This window comes from Palaemon carinicauda, chromosome 29, assembly GCF_036898095.1.
Source record: "Palaemon carinicauda isolate YSFRI2023 chromosome 29, ASM3689809v2, whole genome shotgun sequence".
NCBI lineage: Eukaryota > Metazoa > Arthropoda > Malacostraca > Decapoda > Palaemonidae > Palaemon > Palaemon carinicauda.
In genome coordinates this window covers 88460369-88478261 of record NC_090753.1, presented here as the reverse complement: position 1 = coordinate 88478261, position 17893 = coordinate 88460369, and the positions used below count along the sequence as shown (strand labels likewise).

Below are 17893 nucleotides of genomic sequence, written 5' to 3'. Positions count from 1 at the left end.
GAACGGTTTTGTTTGAAGGCCACTGAAGTAGCCACAGCTCTCACTTCATGTGTCCTTACCTTCAGCAAAGCAAGGTCTTCTTCCTTCAGATGAGAATTTGCTTCTCTAATCAGAAGCCTGATGTAGAAAGAAACTGAGTTCTTAGACATTGGTAGAGAAGGCTTCTTGATAGCACACCATAAGGCTTCTGATTGTCCTCGTAATGGTTTTGACCTTCTTAGATAGTACTTAAGAGCTCTAACAGGGCAAAGTACTCTCTCTAGTTCGTTCCCCACCATGTTGGACAGGCTTGGGATCTCGAACGACTTAGGGTAAGGACGGGAAGGAAGCTCGTTTTAGCCAAAAAAACCGAGCCGCAAGGAACATGTAGCCGTTTCAGATGTGAAACCTATGTTCCTGCTGAAGGCGTGGATCTCACTTACTCTTTTACCTGTTGCTAAGCACACGAGGAAAAGAGTTTCTAATGTGAGGTCCTTAAAAGAGGCTGATTGGAACGGTTCAAATCCTGATGACATTAGGAACCTTAGGACCACGTCTAGATTCCAGCCTGGAGTGGACAACCGACGTTCCTTTGAGGTCTCAAAAGACCTAAGGAGGTCCTGTAGATCTTTGTTGGAGGAAAGATCCAAGCCTCTGTGGCGGAAAACCGCTGCCAACATACTTCTGTAACCCTTGATCGTAGGAGCTGATAGGGATTTTACGTTCCTTAGATGTAACAGGAAGTCAGCAATCTGGGTTACAGTGGTACTGGTTGAGGAAAACTGCATTGGCCTTGCACCAGCTTCGGAAGACTTCCCATTAAGACTGATAGACTCTGAGAGTGGATGTCGTCCTTGCTCTGGCAATCGTTCTGGCTGCCTCCTTCGAAAAGCCTCTAGTTCTTGAGAGACTTTCGATAGTCTGAAGGCAGTCAGACGAAGAGCGTGGAGGTTTGGGTGTACCTTCTTTACGTGAGGTTGACGCAGAAGGTCCACTCTAGGAGGAAGAGTCCTGGGAACGTCGACCAGCCATTGCAGTACCTCGGTGAACCCTTCTCTCGCGGGTCAGAGGGGAGCAACCAACGTCAACCGTGTCCCTTTGTGAGAGGCGAACTTCTGAAGTACCCTGTTGACAATCTTGAACGGCGGGAATGCATACAGGTTGAGATGGGACCAATCCAGCAGAAAGGCATCCACGCGAACTGCTGCTGGGTCTGGAATCGGAGAACAATACAAGAGGAGCTTCTTGGTCATCGAGGTAGCGAATAGAACTATGGTTGGCTGACCCCACAGGGCCCAAAGTCTGCTGCAAACATTCTTGTGAAGGGTCCACTCTGTGGGGAAGGCCTGACCCTTACGGCTGAGGCGATCTGCCATGACATTCATATCGCCCTGAATGAGCCTCGTTACCAGCGTGAGCTTTCGATCTTTGACCAAATGAGGAGGTCCCTTGCGAACTTGAACAACTTCCTCGAATGAGTCCCTCTCTGCTTGGAGATGTAAGCCAAGGCTGTGGTGTAGTCGGAGTTCACCTCCACCACCTTGTTAAGCTGGAGGGACTTGAAGTTTATCAAGGCCAGATGAACTGCCAACAACTCCTTGCAATAGATGTGAAGTGTCCTTTGCTCCTGATTCCATGTTCCCGAGCATTCCTGTCCGTCCAGTGTCGCACCCCAGCCCGTGTCCGATGCGTCCGAGAAGAGACGGTGGTCGGGGGTCTGAACAGCCAAAGGTAGACCTTCCTTGAGAAGAATGCTGTTCTTCCACCACGTTAGAGTAGACCTCATCTCTTCGGAAACAGGAACTGAGCCCGTCTCTAGCGTCATGTCCTTTATCCAGAGAGCAGCTAGATGATACTGAAGGGGGCGGAGGAGGAGTCTCCCTAACTCGATGAACAGGGCCAGCGATGAAAGTGTCCCTGTTAGACTCATCCCCTGCCTGACTAAGCATCGGTTCCTTCTCAGCATGCTCTGGATGCATTCTAGGGCTTGGAAGATCCTTGGGGCCGACGGACTAGTCCGAAAAGCTCGACTCTGAAGATCCATACCCAAGGAAACAATGGTCTGGGATGGAACGAGCTGAGACTCCTCAAAATTGACCAGGAGGCCCAGTTCCTTGGTCAGATCCATAGTCCATTTGAAAATCTCCAGACAGCGACGACTTGTGGGAGCTCTTAAAAGCCAGTCGTCTGACGGAGCCGGACACAAGATCATGATACTGCTGCACAGTCTGTAAACTGTCAATCATGGGCAAGCGAGGAAGTACAGTGACAACCCGAATCTGTCTAGACTATCTGGGTCGTACAGACAACTCCTTAACGGGTTGCTGAGGTTGCCGCACTGCGTCACAACAAGTCCCTTCTGTTGGTTGTTGAACGTCTTCCCCGTGACACATTGACTCCGTAAACAAAAAATCCTCTAACAAGGACTAAGCTTGGACTGCATGTCATGCAACACAGCTCAAGGTCTATGGGAGCAGGTGTGGTAACAGACGGGATTAGCGGCTGAAGTGGAACCATTACCTTCCTTGTAAGCATGTTATGCTTAAATAAAAGTCCATAAGAGGTTATGCAGCTAAAGGCTCCCTCCAAATGACAGAGTCCTCAAGGGAATATCAGAAGGAGGGAGAAAAGAACTTTCTCATCTACAGGGACCTTATCCTAGAAAAGCTAAGTTCTCTGAGTGAGGGTTCACTGGTGCAAAAGCAGCAGACTAGAAGGCAACGTTATGAAACTGCTTGACAGTCTAGTGAGTTGGCAACAACCCAAGATATGTTGAGAAGCATGCGGTAAGGTATGCAGAGCATGATGAATGCAGAGTATGCTGTATGCAGAGCATGCTGTATGTAGAGCATGTTGTGAATGCAGAGCATGCTGTATGCAGAGCATGTTGTATGCAGAGCATGCTGAATGCAGAGCATGCTGAATGCTGAGCATGTAGTAAGCAGAGCCTGCTGTAAGCAGAGCCTGCTGTAAGGAAAGCAGAGCGTGTGCATGGCGTTTAACATTCTTAGAAATTCCATGACCAGTGCTAGAGAGCTTTATGCATGCTTGCATGGGGTTTAAAAATCAACATAATGTTTACCTTATATTCATAACTCATGATTCATATTTTTGCCATGGTTTGAAAATGGAGGTAAGGTATGCTGAACAGTAGAGTCAGAACGAGCTGGAACAACAACAGTGGAAGGTGCAGAAAGTTCCTGTTCCTGTGGTATGAGTGGAGCGTGAAGAGACCGAGGTTGCGCAGAACAAGGTAAAGTTCCCGCAAGCAGAGGTGTCTGAGGCGCAGGAACAGGGTGCACGGGTTGAGCTCGGTGCAGCAGCTGAGGAGACTGACTCACAGGTGGAAGAGGTTGTACCTCCACCGAGAGTTGCACCACCGGTGGAGCAGCCAGGGGAGGAGGAGGAAGAGTGGAGTAATCCTCCTGATCCCAAACCGAAGGTTGCCTTAAAGAAGGCTGAGGCTGAACAACACTGGGAACAGCGAACACAGAAAGAGGTTCAACATCGTACGCCTGGCAGAAGGTGCTGCGACTGGGTGCAGCGAGTGCAGGCGGGTTGAGCACAGGCTGAACGGGTGCAGGTGGAGGTGCAACACTCTCAGCCCGACACTCACGCAACAGGTCCGAAAGCTGTGCTTGCATGGACTGTAGTAGAGTCCACAACATCGTACGCCTGGCAGATGGTGCTGCGACTGGGTGCAGCGAGTGCAGGCGGGTGCAGCACAGGCTGAAAGGGTGCAGGTGGAGGTGCAACACTCTCAGCCCGATACTCACGCAACAGGTCCGAAAGCTGTGCTTGCATGGACTGTAGTAGAGTCCACAACATAGTACGCCTGGCAGATGGTGCTGCGACTGGGTGCAGCGAGTGCAGGCGGGTGCAGCACAGGCTGAACGGGTGCAGCCGGTTGGTGCACCACCGGTGCAGGCGGGTGCAGCACAGGCTGAACGGGTGCAGGCGGTTGGTGCACCACCGGTGCAGGAGGAGGAGGAGGTGCAACACTCTCAGTACGACACTCACGCATCAGGTCCGAAAGCTGTGCTGCATGGACTGTAGAAGAGTCCACAACATCGTACGCCTGGCAGGTGGTACTGCGATCAGGCGGAGCAAGCATAGGCGGGGGGGAGTGTAGGCGCACTCTCAGCCCGACAAACTGATGACTGAGGAGAGTCAGAGCTAACCCAATGACTGCATCCGGGTTGTTGAACTTTACTTCGTACGTCTGGCATAGGTCTGGACTTTACGTTTAAGAGGTCTAGAGACCTGAGACCAGCGTTACTCTGCCTTTATTTTCTCCTCTAAATCTCTTCTGCAGACGAGCAAAATAAGGGCTCAATCGTCTGCGGGTGGGAGTGACGGTCTCGGTAAGACACGCCCACAACCACCGAGGATACTTCTGTGCGCCGATCAAGGCCTGCCGAACCCTTTTGCCCTTCGACATTGCTTCTCCCCTGGGCTTGGGAGCTTGCAAGAGGTCCCGGACTGGGAGGACGACTGGCGCGCACAAAAGTACCCTCACGCATAACACTGACATCAATCACTTATCACTTTGATTTCTGTTTGCACTTATTTCACTGAACTCGAAACTTTAAGTGGTTTGTACCTGAAACACGCAATTCTATCCTTCTCAAAAGTTAGTAATTGCGAAAACAGAATTACAATGTAACAGAAAAATCTAATGAAAGAAAATTCAGTGGCTGGAAAGAGACTAAACACTAGATCACTCTAGAAACGTTAAGTTTCTTCCACTAAAGAGACTAGGGATAAGAGCAAAACGATAACGACGTTACTCGTACGCCTGGCAGGCTTGAGGGAAACGTTTATCCTCTTTCTCCCTCCGTCTCTATCTCTCTCTCTCTCTCTCTCTTGACTTAGAACCTGAGAGAAGAGCCCAATCATATATATCGTTAAAACATATTATTGTTAAAGGAAAAAACTGAAATATTTCCCAAAAAGAAAAGTTCCTTATTAGGATCAAAACCATTAAGTTAAGAAAGAATGAACAAAACGCTAGACACGGTTACTCTTACTGCAATGTGAAACCGTGAACATTCTTTCTCTATCGTAACGATAGAGTGCAAGTTGAAACGTTCTGAACGTCAACAACTGCCGAGACAAACAAAACGTTAGTTCAACTTTGAAAAAGTACGAGACTATCAAAGAAATTCTTTCAAAGACCTTAAAATAGCATAATATGTTAACAGGTAAAACCGAAATGACGGGCTCACGATAATTAACTTCGGTACCAAGAAAAGACCGCCTACTATTAGGAAGGTCGAATATAAACAAATATAAAAATTAATTTTAATAAGTTTATAATAAAAGGAAGTTAATCGAAGAGGCCTATAAGAGGCGGAGAGATATAAAATAAATCTATAACTTTTGTTAAGCAAAATTAAGAAAGAGAGTCTATACTCTCTTAGACACCAACACTTCCGTCTAAGGGAAGGGTCGGCCATTGAAAGGTGAACGAGAGTTCATACTCTCTTCGTCACCAAAATTAATCAAATTAATTCCAAAAGCTAACTAAGCTAAAATAGAAGTTTCCAGTAAAGCGACAGCCGAAATCAAAGAGAAATACTTCACCAAAGTCGTGAAAATACTCCAAGAACATAAGCGTATCCCAGAACGTCTTGTCAGAAGCACGACAGAGGAATAATTGAGGAGGTGTCAACAAGAAGTACTTGAGTACCTGGCCACAGGTGGCGCTGGTAAGTACACCCCCTTCTAGTATTGTGATAGCTGGCGTATCCCTCCATAGAATTCTGTCGGGCAACGGAGTTGACAGCTACATGATTATCGGGTAAGTTTAATATTGAAAATTTTTGGTTTTATATCAACAGCAAGAGGCAGATTTGTAATTCAGTACAATTATTCAGCATTATCCTAATGAGGTTTTTTATATCAGCTTTGCCCTCTTTGGGGTGGCCAGATGACAATGATTCTCTTATTTTTTGCTACACTAGTAAAATGATATTACTATGCACTAATATAAATGTGACAGGATTTTATAGCACCATTTGTCTTTAAACTACAGAAAAACTTTTCTCGGCCATTTTAAGCTGTTAGGAAGATAACAATTCTCTGCATTAAAGTTGAGAAGATGATCTATTTTCTTGCTAATCTTTTAAGCCACTTTCTGTAATTCAGGGCCTCTTTAGATTATTAGGTCTCCTTTGGTCAATCAGGTTACTCAACACGGATAATATAAGTGTATATAAACTATCCTCTATCGCAAAATTTATTAGTATATGTTTAAGCTAGTATTATCTAATGGTAGTCATTACAGAAGTATCTTGCATGATTGAACAATATACTGTTAAGAGTCCCCCATACGGACTAAATGTGAACCGATTAAAAGGGTGATGAAAATAAACAAGGTCAATATTGATAAGTCTCATCTAAGTAGAATAGTAGGACTTGATAATATCATCACAATTAAACCCAAGGTGGATATTGAGGTTTTTAATCTTAGGTTATCAAATCTTCTCATTATGAATAATGTACTTTGATACCAAAATTATTGCATATACCTATATATCAGACTCTGTTTTTTTAAGTTTTTATAGTTTATATATTCAAGATCAATTTTAATGCTGTTACTGTTAAAAGTTTTCCAATCTATCAAAAATTAAGGATTTAATGGAATATTTGCTTTTGCATATTACAGTTTCATTCAAATGGATTTTTTCTAAGTTCCATTGAGATCTGAACAATGTCAAAAGATGTGGTTCCCATATAAATTCTGTTTTTAGCAATGCATTGTAGATAAGAATGGCAGACCAAATTTTGTATTTCATGTTGAATTATGAGAACGAGGATGACTCAGAAACATGATTGATTCTTGTATTAAAGTTACCTAATTTACTACAATTCTAAAATCTAAGAGTACAGTACAGTAATTTCAGAAAACATACTTAAGTTTGCACTGAAAACTTGTGTAGCATGGATATTCAATGTGTGCTCTATCAACTCTTCCTGTATCGTTAAATTACAAATTAATTTAATGACTCGAAGCCATAGGTTGGTAATTATTTAATTTCTTTAGTGATTATTGTCTTTTCCTTTATAAGCAAATTTAACAGTAAAAATCATTATATATCTTGTGCTTTCAAATGATAATTTTCTAATGAATAATTCACCATGGAAGGCAAGTCACAATTTGCATAATCGGTATTATTGTATTCTGAACAAGATAAGGGTAATTGCTACAGTCTAAGTACATAAGGTATGTTGTGATGAGGACTTTTAAATTATGCGATGTCATAAAACAAGACAGGAAACTCCGTTCAGGTATTAGCCTATGTAGGACGTGGAACACACCCTAAAAATAGTCGCAATACAGGTAACTGGAGTTCTCAAAGGTGGGTTAGCCCTAATGGTAAAGACATGCTGATGTTGCATGGTTGGGTGAGGTCATTTTAGGTTAGGCCATTGCCTTTAATTTATCTAACAGGAATTAAACTTCCTTTTTACTTCTTGAGACAACCTGTGTCTGCCGATCTACAAACGTGCCGGGGGGGGGGGGGGAGATCACAGCAGGCTGAAAGCCCCTGGAAAAAAAGTAATTGGACTTGGCATCTATGTCAGGTTAAGTTGCACCACTGTCCTTGACACATTCAAAGATAAGTGATAAGGGTCTGTATGTCTTTTCTAGGGGAGAACAAGAGGTGGAGCCTTTGTATATCAGCGGCCAGTTCCTCATGTGTTGATTATAAATGGACATCAACTAACCTAAACTTTCCCCCCCAACCTAACCTAACCTACAAGCTGTGTCCTTACCTACTTCCCTAACAGGGACCCTTACACTGCCGTATTCTAAGGTAGACATAATAATACATACAGGTGGCCGCTATCATACATACACGCTACGTCCGATATTCTTTTTATCTTTTGTAGTGGGTCCTGTTTCTCTATCGTTCATATCCGATAGAAATGTAGTCAGATTCGTTAGAAATATATATATATATATATATATATATATATATATATATATATATATATATATATATATATATAGGTTATTTCAATATCACTGGTCCAGTACTGTTTAATTCATCGACTCTACCATGTATCAAGTAGATTAATTCCACATGCCTACTACGGTACCTTAGACTATACGTTTTAAGGGCAAGAAATACAATGAAATTATTACTGCACCTGATATAACATGAAATATACGAAGACTGACCAAAATATCTGTTTGTAGTGTTAACTTTGTTAGCTTATTCACAATTAAAAACACAATTGCATCTATTATGGATTCGAAGTTGCACATGAGAACTTGTCCTGACATAATGAACTTGAATAAAGATCGTGTTTGTTTCATTTTACTTGGTAAAAACCTTATTTCAGAGATAATTCAAGGTTATGATTAGATACCATTTATATATTATAAAGTTATTAATCAAATAAGTGTCATATTTAATGAAAATAAATGTAAATAATAATATTACCAGCTAAAAACAGTTGTAATTTATATCCGCGAAAACAGTTTAAGGCAAGTATACGTACAATTATGTTGTTTACTGGATGCGTTCTATTCATTCAAAAATCAACTGACGTTTTGATATTATTATTATTATTATTATTATTATTATTATTATTATTATTATTATTATTATTATTAGCCAAGCTACAACCCTAGTTAAAAAAGCAAGATGCTATAAGCCCAAGGGCTCCAATGAGGAAAAATAGCCCAGTGAGGAAAGGAAATAAGGAAATAAATAAATAATGAGAACAAATTAACAATAAATCATTCTAAAAACAGTAACGACGTCAAAACAGTTGTCATATATAAACTATTAACAACGTCAAAACAGATTTGTCATATATAAATTATCAACAACGTCAAAACAAATGTCATAAATAAACTATTAACAACGTCAAAACTGATATGTCATATGGATACGAAGTAAAATTTTCAGGAAACCAATGTAATATCATATCAACTTTCTTAGAATCATGTGGTTTAGTCATTACTGTTGTTAAATGTGAACTATAATTAGATTCGAGAAATAAGAGATTTCGTCTTTTTTAAAATCTTATACTTTTATTCCTAATATGACGTGGTAGGTTATCATGAAATCTCTTAGATATATCTAAAGGCTCTAAACTCTCCACTGCCTGACTTGAATAAACTTAAACTCTCTGCAAATAGTTGGACACATTGTAAACCTTTACTGAGTAGAGATACCTTAACGTGATGAAAGGGACAAAGGGTGTAGCACCATGATCAGCAAAGCTCAGTGAGTGACACCCATATGAGGTTGGTTTGCTGTGAGCGATCAGACGAAAATCTCCCACCATCACCGATCCACACTAGCTAGCGTGGTGATGAATTGACATGTCTGAGGCCTTTGTCCTGCAGTGGACAAGAAACGGTTGCATTTGTCGTTTCTATAAACAGTAAACTTAATAGATAGTTTGGATATCTATAGTCCATTTCTTTTAGCGAGGCATATTTGAACCGACTCGCAGTGGTGCCCTTTTAGCTCGGAAAAGTTTCCTGCTCGCTGATTGGTTGGACAAGATAATTCTAACCAATCAGCGATCAGGAAACTTTTCCAAGCTAAAGGGGAACCCCAGCGAGTCGGTGCAAATATGCCTCGCTAAAGGAAATGGACTATAGTTCCAAAATATTGATAAGACCTATATGCTATCTCAAACACCCTCTAATTTCAATGGACAGTTAGAACAGCTCAGTCAACTCCCTTCATTAATCTTGCTGCCGTATTTAGTATATTTTATAACTCCGTAATTTTAGGTAAATTATAATAGATCGTATCGCAGAAGTCCACACCAGTACAGATGCAACTTGTCTCAAGTTTTTAACATTATTTACTAAGAAAAAAATACACTTCAGAAATACACTTAAAGAATTTATCATTTATATGGACCATAATATTATCACTTACTTACTTACTTACTTACTTTTACGGGTTTATTTCTCGCCCTCCATCAGACAATAAAGTCTGTTCAGGCGGGCCTTAGTGTGTGAAAATAATTTCTTTCCAGTTAATATTTTGCTCTGTATCGTTATCAGTTATTTCGCTAGCATTTATATTCAGGCTTAATAGTTTTCGGGTCACTGTTATAACACTTTCTAAAAAGATAAGTCTTCAGGTTTTTCTTGAAAGCTGCCACATTTTTGCTATTCTTGACATCAAGTGGAAGGTCATTGAAGAGTCTCGGGGCAGCATAACTAAACGTTCTTCCTCCTATTGCATGATTCACACTGATTTCGAATAGTCTATGTGGGTCATCGGCATGTCTAACTCTTACAGCAGCGCTGGTAGCTTGAGGGTAGGGGACCAAACGATCACGAAGATATTTAGGCTTATCACTTGTAAGTGCTTTGTGAGTCAACAAGCAAATCTTAAATTCAACTCTAGCCTTAACAGGTCCAATGTAGATCGATCAATGCAAGGAGTTATTCTTTCCCTTAGTTTAATGCCTTTTATCAGTCTAGCCGCCCGGTTTTGCACATTTTGAAGCTTTCTTAGTAGTGTATTGGGCAATTTATAGTACAGAGAATTGCAATAATCAAGCCTTGATATTACGTGACTCATCACTAAAATTTTTGTACTGCCCTCTGTTAAATATTTTCTAATAAATGCTATGTTTCTCAGGTGATAGTTACACACTTTCACTGTGTTCACTATTTGGTCCCTCATTGAATAAATTACAATCTATCAGTACACCCAAATTTTTCACAACAGGCACAATACCAACATCAGCGTCACCGATTTTTATACTTTGAATTAACTGGTAATTCTTCAAAGCCACCTTTGTGCCAAAAAACATAAATTCTGTTTTATCATCATTTAATTTAAGCTTTTTCCTCTGCATCCATGTTTTTATTTCAGTCATTATCTCATCAATTTTCTTCTTTTTATCTTGTGTTGTTGAAGTTGAAAGGTAGAACTGAGTATCATCTGCATATAGTTTAAAGTCCACTTTTTGTTTTTTCAAGATGTGTGATAGCTCGATGGTATATATGTTGAACAAGATAGGGCCCAGAACACTACCATGTGGTACACCTTTCATAAGAATTCTCTCACTGGATCGGTTTCCAGAAATTCTACAATAGTCCTCCTATTCATTAAGTAACTTTGCAAAAATTCCAGTGCTTCCTCAGTCACTCCAATAGACTTTAAGTCGTCAAGTAAGTACTCGTGCACAACAGTGTCAAAAGCAGCACTAAGATCTAACATAATCAAAATTCCACACTTTCCCTCATCAAGAAGACCTATCATATCATTCATTATTGAGCATAAGGTAGTTTCTGTAGAGTGATTAGCTCTGTAGACCGATTGATTTTCCGGGAATACCTCTAACTCATCAATATGCGCCCATAATTGCTCACTTACGATTTTTTCAAAAAGCTTCGACATGTAGGATGAATTGGAAATGGGCCTATATGAATTTAGCTCGTTTACATCACCTTTTCCTTTGTAGATTGGTTTGATCAACGCAATTTAAATGTCACCAAGCTTTCTTTACTTAACTTTTTACCCGACAACAGCTGTCAAATTTTAGCTGTTTAAATGTAAAAAATTTTAATTACTGGTAAAAATATCACTCCAAATCATTACATTTATTGAGAATGCCATCCATGGATAAAGAATAATAGGGTTATCCCCAAATAGTCTGAACATCGGCCTACGTCTGTGGTATATAAATATCTGACACCGTCATTCAAGTAGCTAAGTGTTCCTGATATATAAAAGATCTTTCGCAGTGTGGATTTGGCTATCAACACAGATTACGCTATGTGAGACTCTAAATACTTGAAAATGTATAGGCCTAAGCCAAACAAATGTTGTAGGTCCACAGGGCACAGAACTTTCCCGTGTGTGTCAGGACCAAGAAAACAGCTCTTTAGAGTAAGGGAAAATATAAAGTAGTTCCAGCCATTCATTTCAGACGTACATTTTTTATCCATTTGATTCTAATAATCCCATTTTTTTTCTTTTAAAAATTAATCTGCAAATATTTTTTTTTCTTCATTTCGGGTTATAGAAAATGATGCGTGATTCACTCATCGTATGCTATAAAAGTCCCACTTGAATGGCAGGGGCAAGGGACAGTGGCAATGCCCTATCTATCTATCTATCTACCTATACAAATTTATGTATATATATATATATATATATATATATATATATATATATATATATATATATATATATATATATATATATATATGATCAGCACCCAAGCTAGGACCAGAGAAGACCAGGCAATGTCTGCTGATGACTAAGCAATTAGACCTATAGGAACCCCCAAACCCCCATCCTTTGCTTTCAAGGATGGTGAGGTTGCAGACACTACAAGAAATTATCCAGTTTGAGTGGGTCTCGAACCCAAGTCCAACATATCACGAGACATGGACGTTTCCAATAGGCTTAGTAAATAAATGAATAAAAGAGATTCAGTTTCCTTCTTCTAAGCCTTTAGAAATAGAGATGTTTTATCCAAAGATATAAAACTCTAATAGATAAGCCTTAGGCCTTAGCCAAAGGGCCTAAATTTCCTATCATAGCAATATTTATTTCATCTTTCCAAGGGAGTAATTGAAGAGAACAATGTAATTTAAAAGATAATGCCACCAAAGTTTCTTTTTTTATTTATAAGAAAATAATACGAATTTAAAGAAAAAAAAAGTGGAACCTTAAGTATGTTATTGGAGTTCCTTCAACCTCTTCAAACAGGTTTACAAATTAAGAGTCTGATCTTCACGCTGTGTTGGACAAGCAGTGGCGTCCACAAGAAGTCACAATCTAACTCTTTGTAAAATATGGCGGAGACTGGTCATATTATTATTGCTATTATTACTAGCAAAGCTACAACCTTAGTTGGAAAAGCAAGATGCTATAAGCCGTATAATGGCTCCAGCAGGAAAAAATAGCCCAGTGGGGAAAGGAAACAAGGAAATAAATCAACTACAAGAGAAGTAATGAACAATCAAAATGAAATAATTTAAGAACAGTAACAGAATTAAAATTTATCTTTAATTTATAAACTATAAACGCTTAAAATAATAAAAAAAAAATACAGAGGAAGGGAAATAAGATAGAACAGTGTGCCAGAGTGTACCCTCAAGCAAGAGATCAGTGACCAAGCTAGGACTAGGGAGGACCAGGCAATGGCTGCTGATGACTCAGCATGTAGACCTATAGGCTCCCCCAAGCCTTCCATCCTTAGTTCACAAGGATGGTGAGGTTGCAGACACAACAAGAAACTCTCAAGCTTAAGTGTGAAAGAGAATTCTTATATATATCAAAATTAGTTTAAAAGTTTTTTTTTCAATTAGCAAGAATCTAAACAGTTTTAAAGTTTCCATTTAGCGAATTCTGTGTAAGAATGTCAAAGTTCACACATATTTTTGTGTCTCAACCTTACATTGAAGTGCAATTGCATTGTACAACAATTATAGCCCTGACGAAGGCTATATAGTAATGGCTGGAACAGCTGTTGGCACTAGATATTAAATGTAACAACATTCAGTAGTCGCAATTTTCGTCTTTCCTCGGGTTTGAATGGAGTCTAGTTATGTCATAGAGATGTCTTCGCATATTGAATGTCACATATACACCATATTGTAATTGAATCTGGAAAAGATCATAAAATCATGTGTGTGTGTGTGTGTGTGTGTGTGTGGGTGTGTGTAGGCCTTCCATAAATTACACATTTTGTGTATATGGTAATTGATTAAACCCCAATATTTACGAAAAAAAATTATTCTATTTTGAGTTTACCAGGGGAAAGAATAAAAATAGTTACGAAATTCTAATTTTCTTGATAATTTGGATACACATACATACATACACACACACACACACACACACACACACACACACACACATATATATATATATATATATATATATATATATATATATATATATATATAATTTATATATATATATGTATATATATATATATATATATATATATATATATATATATGTATATATATATATATATATATATATATATATATATATATATATATATATATATATATATATATATATATATATACATACATATATATATATGTGTGTGTGTGTGTGTGTGTGCGTGTGTGTGTACCCTACATGTAATTTCCTTATAATTCACCCCAAAAGCAAGCAGTTTTTTACAAATTAACTTCATGATATCTTTCGTATTGATAAAACGAAGTACAGCATATTGATATCAACTAGTTATCAGTGAAAGACATTAGACAAGCAGCTGAGCATTATCACAAATCAGTACCTAAAACTATAATAAAAAGATAGATTAATAAAACATAAACTTTCCTACACCAACAATGGGAAAGTGACATGTGTTGTAGACAGACTCTCGCAACGACAGAGTGGAGAAGAAGATTACTGAAAATGATAACATATACAGTAAACCTAAGTAAACCTGGAGACAACTTATGTAACTTCTTAAAGACATTTATATACTTTGCGTTTTTATATTTCATATTTTGAAAAATAGCTATGGGCTCTGAGGTAAATAAACTACGAAAATATTTTGACGATGGCAGCTGCGTATAGCTCTCAGTAAATCACTGTAAAATTTAAGCCAATGGCCAAGTACGTTATATAATCATACCGGTTTTTAAACTTACCATATTTAGTTGAAAAATGTTTGGTTAAATATATTTATAAAGTGCTATAAGCCTTTGTAAATATATGGATATAGGCCATTCTGCAACCCTGATATATTGGAAAATCAGAATGACACATGTCAAAAGACCACAAGAGGAAAAGCAGCTGAGCTTAAAATAGAAATACGAGAACTTAAAAGAAGAGCTAAATGAAAGTCAGGATAGGTTATGGCACAGGATGAGGTTTGGGAACATTGGTTGTATGAGTAGACCCACAATCTAACAATACCGGATATTGCGTAGAATTCACTAGCAAGTAGCAATTGCAAAATGAATAATAGGGTTTAGAAGACCATAGCGAGAAGACGTTGAGAGAGAGAGAGAGAGAGAGAGAGAGAGAGAGAGAGAGAGAGAGAGAGAGAGAGAGAGAGAGAGAGAGAGAGAGAGAGAGAGAGAGAGAGAGAGTACAAATCTTTTATTATTTTTCAATTTAGATATGACACATACTAGAAAACGGGTAATTTTTATCACGAGATCACAGTCAAACATTATTTGACAGCTAAACCTACAAGTGTATACAAGAAGTTTTAAAACATGTTAATTTATTTCAATAATTTTTTCCCTAATGTATAATTGGCATAACAGTTGTGTTAGACCTGACTTGTGGGCTTAAACATTTTCAAGGGCACATAAGACACGTCTCGGCTATTGCTGCTACATTGTTTTCATACATTACTGATTTTATCTCTCACTGTCACCAAAAAGATTATTCATTTCATACAGAATTTCTTCCACTGACAGGAACTCAGCTAAGAAACTCTACGTATTGGCCACGTTTAAATTTCGGTATGAATCACGATTTGCTCAATATGAGATTAATGATCTTCAAGTTCTGTGATTACAATCACATACTTAGACCTAGTAGCAGCATTTTCTCACCTTGCGAAAACTGCAATCTAAATTAATTTAGAATTATTTTAATTGAAATTTATGATACTTGAGTTCTTTATAGGACGACCAATCGGTCTTCGGTAATAGTAGATGTTCGGACAAGTTTTTTTAGCCTCTATTTGGCCAAAGAAAACACCGAAAAGCGCTTATGGGACGTCTTTTGTTCTTATATTTACGGTGGAAGATGACTGACTACGCATGCGTAGAACAAGTTCGGCCATCTTTGTCCAAGTGTGTTGTAGAGCTGCTCCGCCTCCCTACTGTATTTTGCTGGTAATATAGTCTGGAGGTCGCTAATCGCATTGACATTAGGCCAGGAAAAGAATTAAATGTCCGCTTGATAATAAGAAGGGTGATATAGAAAGGGTGCGAGTAAATTAGGGCATGATTAAAGTAGAAATATGCCAGGGACACCAACATTGTTTTGGTATGGCAGTGTTGTCGACACGATTTTTTCCTTCGGCCGACGTCGTGTCTTTATTTCCTCATATTTCCGACCGTGAAGATATCCAACGCCGCCGTAGTTCGTGCCTCTAGCGAAATTAACAAGCATTTTCCCGTTTGAGGAACGATTTGAGTGACGTTTCGTCGGCTGAAGTCTGTTTCGGGAAGGTCAGGTCATGTCTAAAATAACCTGGCTGAAGTCCGTGGCCCATTTCTGTCTATTTCTCCCTATTTTAGGGGACGTTCGCGGGATACTTGTCATTTTATACAGCCGGATTAGTAACTATTCACGCCTCTTTAATCCGGCTTTATTGATGTGTTGATTTTTTTCCACCGATACGGTAAAATCTTCGGTTTAGTAACTTGGGATTGTAAGACTGCGTTTATCCTTAAACCGATTAGTCTGATGTTTATACTTGGCCTGCGGTAGGCCAAAGCCTGTTATTGTCTTAGGACAGGAAGTCGGTTTATGTATAATGGGCCACTCCCAAAATTCAGGTAGATAAGGCTAGGCATGTATGGTAATAGACAGTTTTGAAGTCTGTACCTTTAGGAATTATTAGTCCATATAATTTATTGTTAAATTATACAAAAGTGCAAGATAAAATGGTGTTTTAAAGTAGTTTAGACCAGGTTACTGCTTTAAAGAATTTGCGTAACTGAAATTGGAGTTAGTTTGTAGCAAGTTGTGCACATAATATAGTGTAGGGTATGTCAAGTTAGGTTAGGATGTATCCATTTATTTCTTTAACTGTGGCCCAGCTTCCTACAAACGCTTCAGAATTATAGTGCAACCTAACGTAGAACGTAGATATGCAACTAATCGCAACATCCGACAGCGGAATGATTGTCTCTATGGACATGATTAATTACTAGTGGCACTCAATAGATTCTCAATTTTTACTTAGAACCTTCTTAATTTGACAAGTGTCAAGATTAGATAATGTCGGCTTATTTCCTCTGTTAACCATATGAATTACATGATTGCTGTACGTACGTTTCAAGTCGGGTTTGGTGCCTTAGGTTACCGTTCTTTTAATCTTAAAAAAATTTGTATGGACCTATTGATTGTGCACTCGTGACAATTATTGTTGGGGAAAACCTCTGGGTTTTTCCCTCAGTATCCCCTGGGTCTTTTGATTGAGGGAAACTCAAGAACTAATATATTGTATGCATATTTCATACCACATACAATATTAAATCTACATAATATAGTTGATTGGGGAAGGGAATATTTTCAAGTGGGAATGTGGTAGCTTTTAGGTCTACTTCTTTAATAAATGGTTAAAAATCATCAAGATGCTTAAAAACTTCTTACTAATATGAAGTGTTTGCTGGTGGAAATTGGGAGATTCGCAAAACATTGGTGTACTTTAGCATAAAATATTAAGAAGTGCTAATGGGATGAAAATTATAGGTAATTATTATATAAAAAAACACTGATAAGCATATCTAGTAGTACATGAGGAATGAGCAGCCATAATAATACATGAGTAATGAATGATAATCACCTCTCAAAATATAAAAAAAATGTACTTGGAATAAAGCAGTATGCTTTACGTTTTTATTGGTAAATACTCAAATTATTTTTCACTTAACCTACATGTCATCAAATTTGCCAGCACCTAAACATTTCTTATACAAAATTCCTTTGTGAAAAATCAGAATTCTACATACGTTGCTAGCAGTCCTGTAGTAATCATTACTTGGGTCACACACATACACAAGCAACATCGTTACAGGACAATTGTCCTGGTATTACAGGCTCTAAAATGCTGCCCAGTAGTGTACTGTACCTGGTACTGTATATCTTGTAAGCCTATTAACCCTTTTACCCCCAAGGTAAGATTAAATTTCAAGCACATTTTGCTATATATTTTTTTTTTTTGTAATTGCTCTAACAGCCTTAATTTT

At 38.6% G+C, this 17893-nt stretch overlaps 2 protein-coding genes across 6 annotated transcripts in view; one reads left to right on the top strand and one right to left on the bottom strand.

Annotated features, from left to right (window-relative positions):
* The window catches only part of Rrp46 (exosome complex component Rrp46), a 44933-nt gene extending 36441 nt beyond the window's left edge, over positions 1–8492 (bottom strand). The window contains exon 1 of one of the 2 annotated variants that reach the window (XM_068353434.1): positions 8436–8492. The gene's annotated coding sequence lies outside the window, so the exon portion shown is untranslated. Of the gene's footprint in view, positions 1–8172; positions 8290–8435 lie in introns of those variants that run through there. The other variant, XM_068353433.1, reaches the window with a different exon arrangement.
* A 7175-nt stretch (positions 8493–15667) lies between these two features.
* Positions 15668–17893, top strand: part of Gyf (GIGYF family protein Gyf) — an 87088-nt gene continuing 84862 nt past the window's right edge. For all 4 annotated transcript variants that reach the window (XM_068352924.1, XM_068352923.1, XM_068352922.1 and 1 more), the window contains exon 1: positions 15668–15808. The gene's annotated coding sequence lies outside the window, so the exon portion shown is untranslated. The remainder of the gene's footprint in view (positions 15809–17893) is intronic.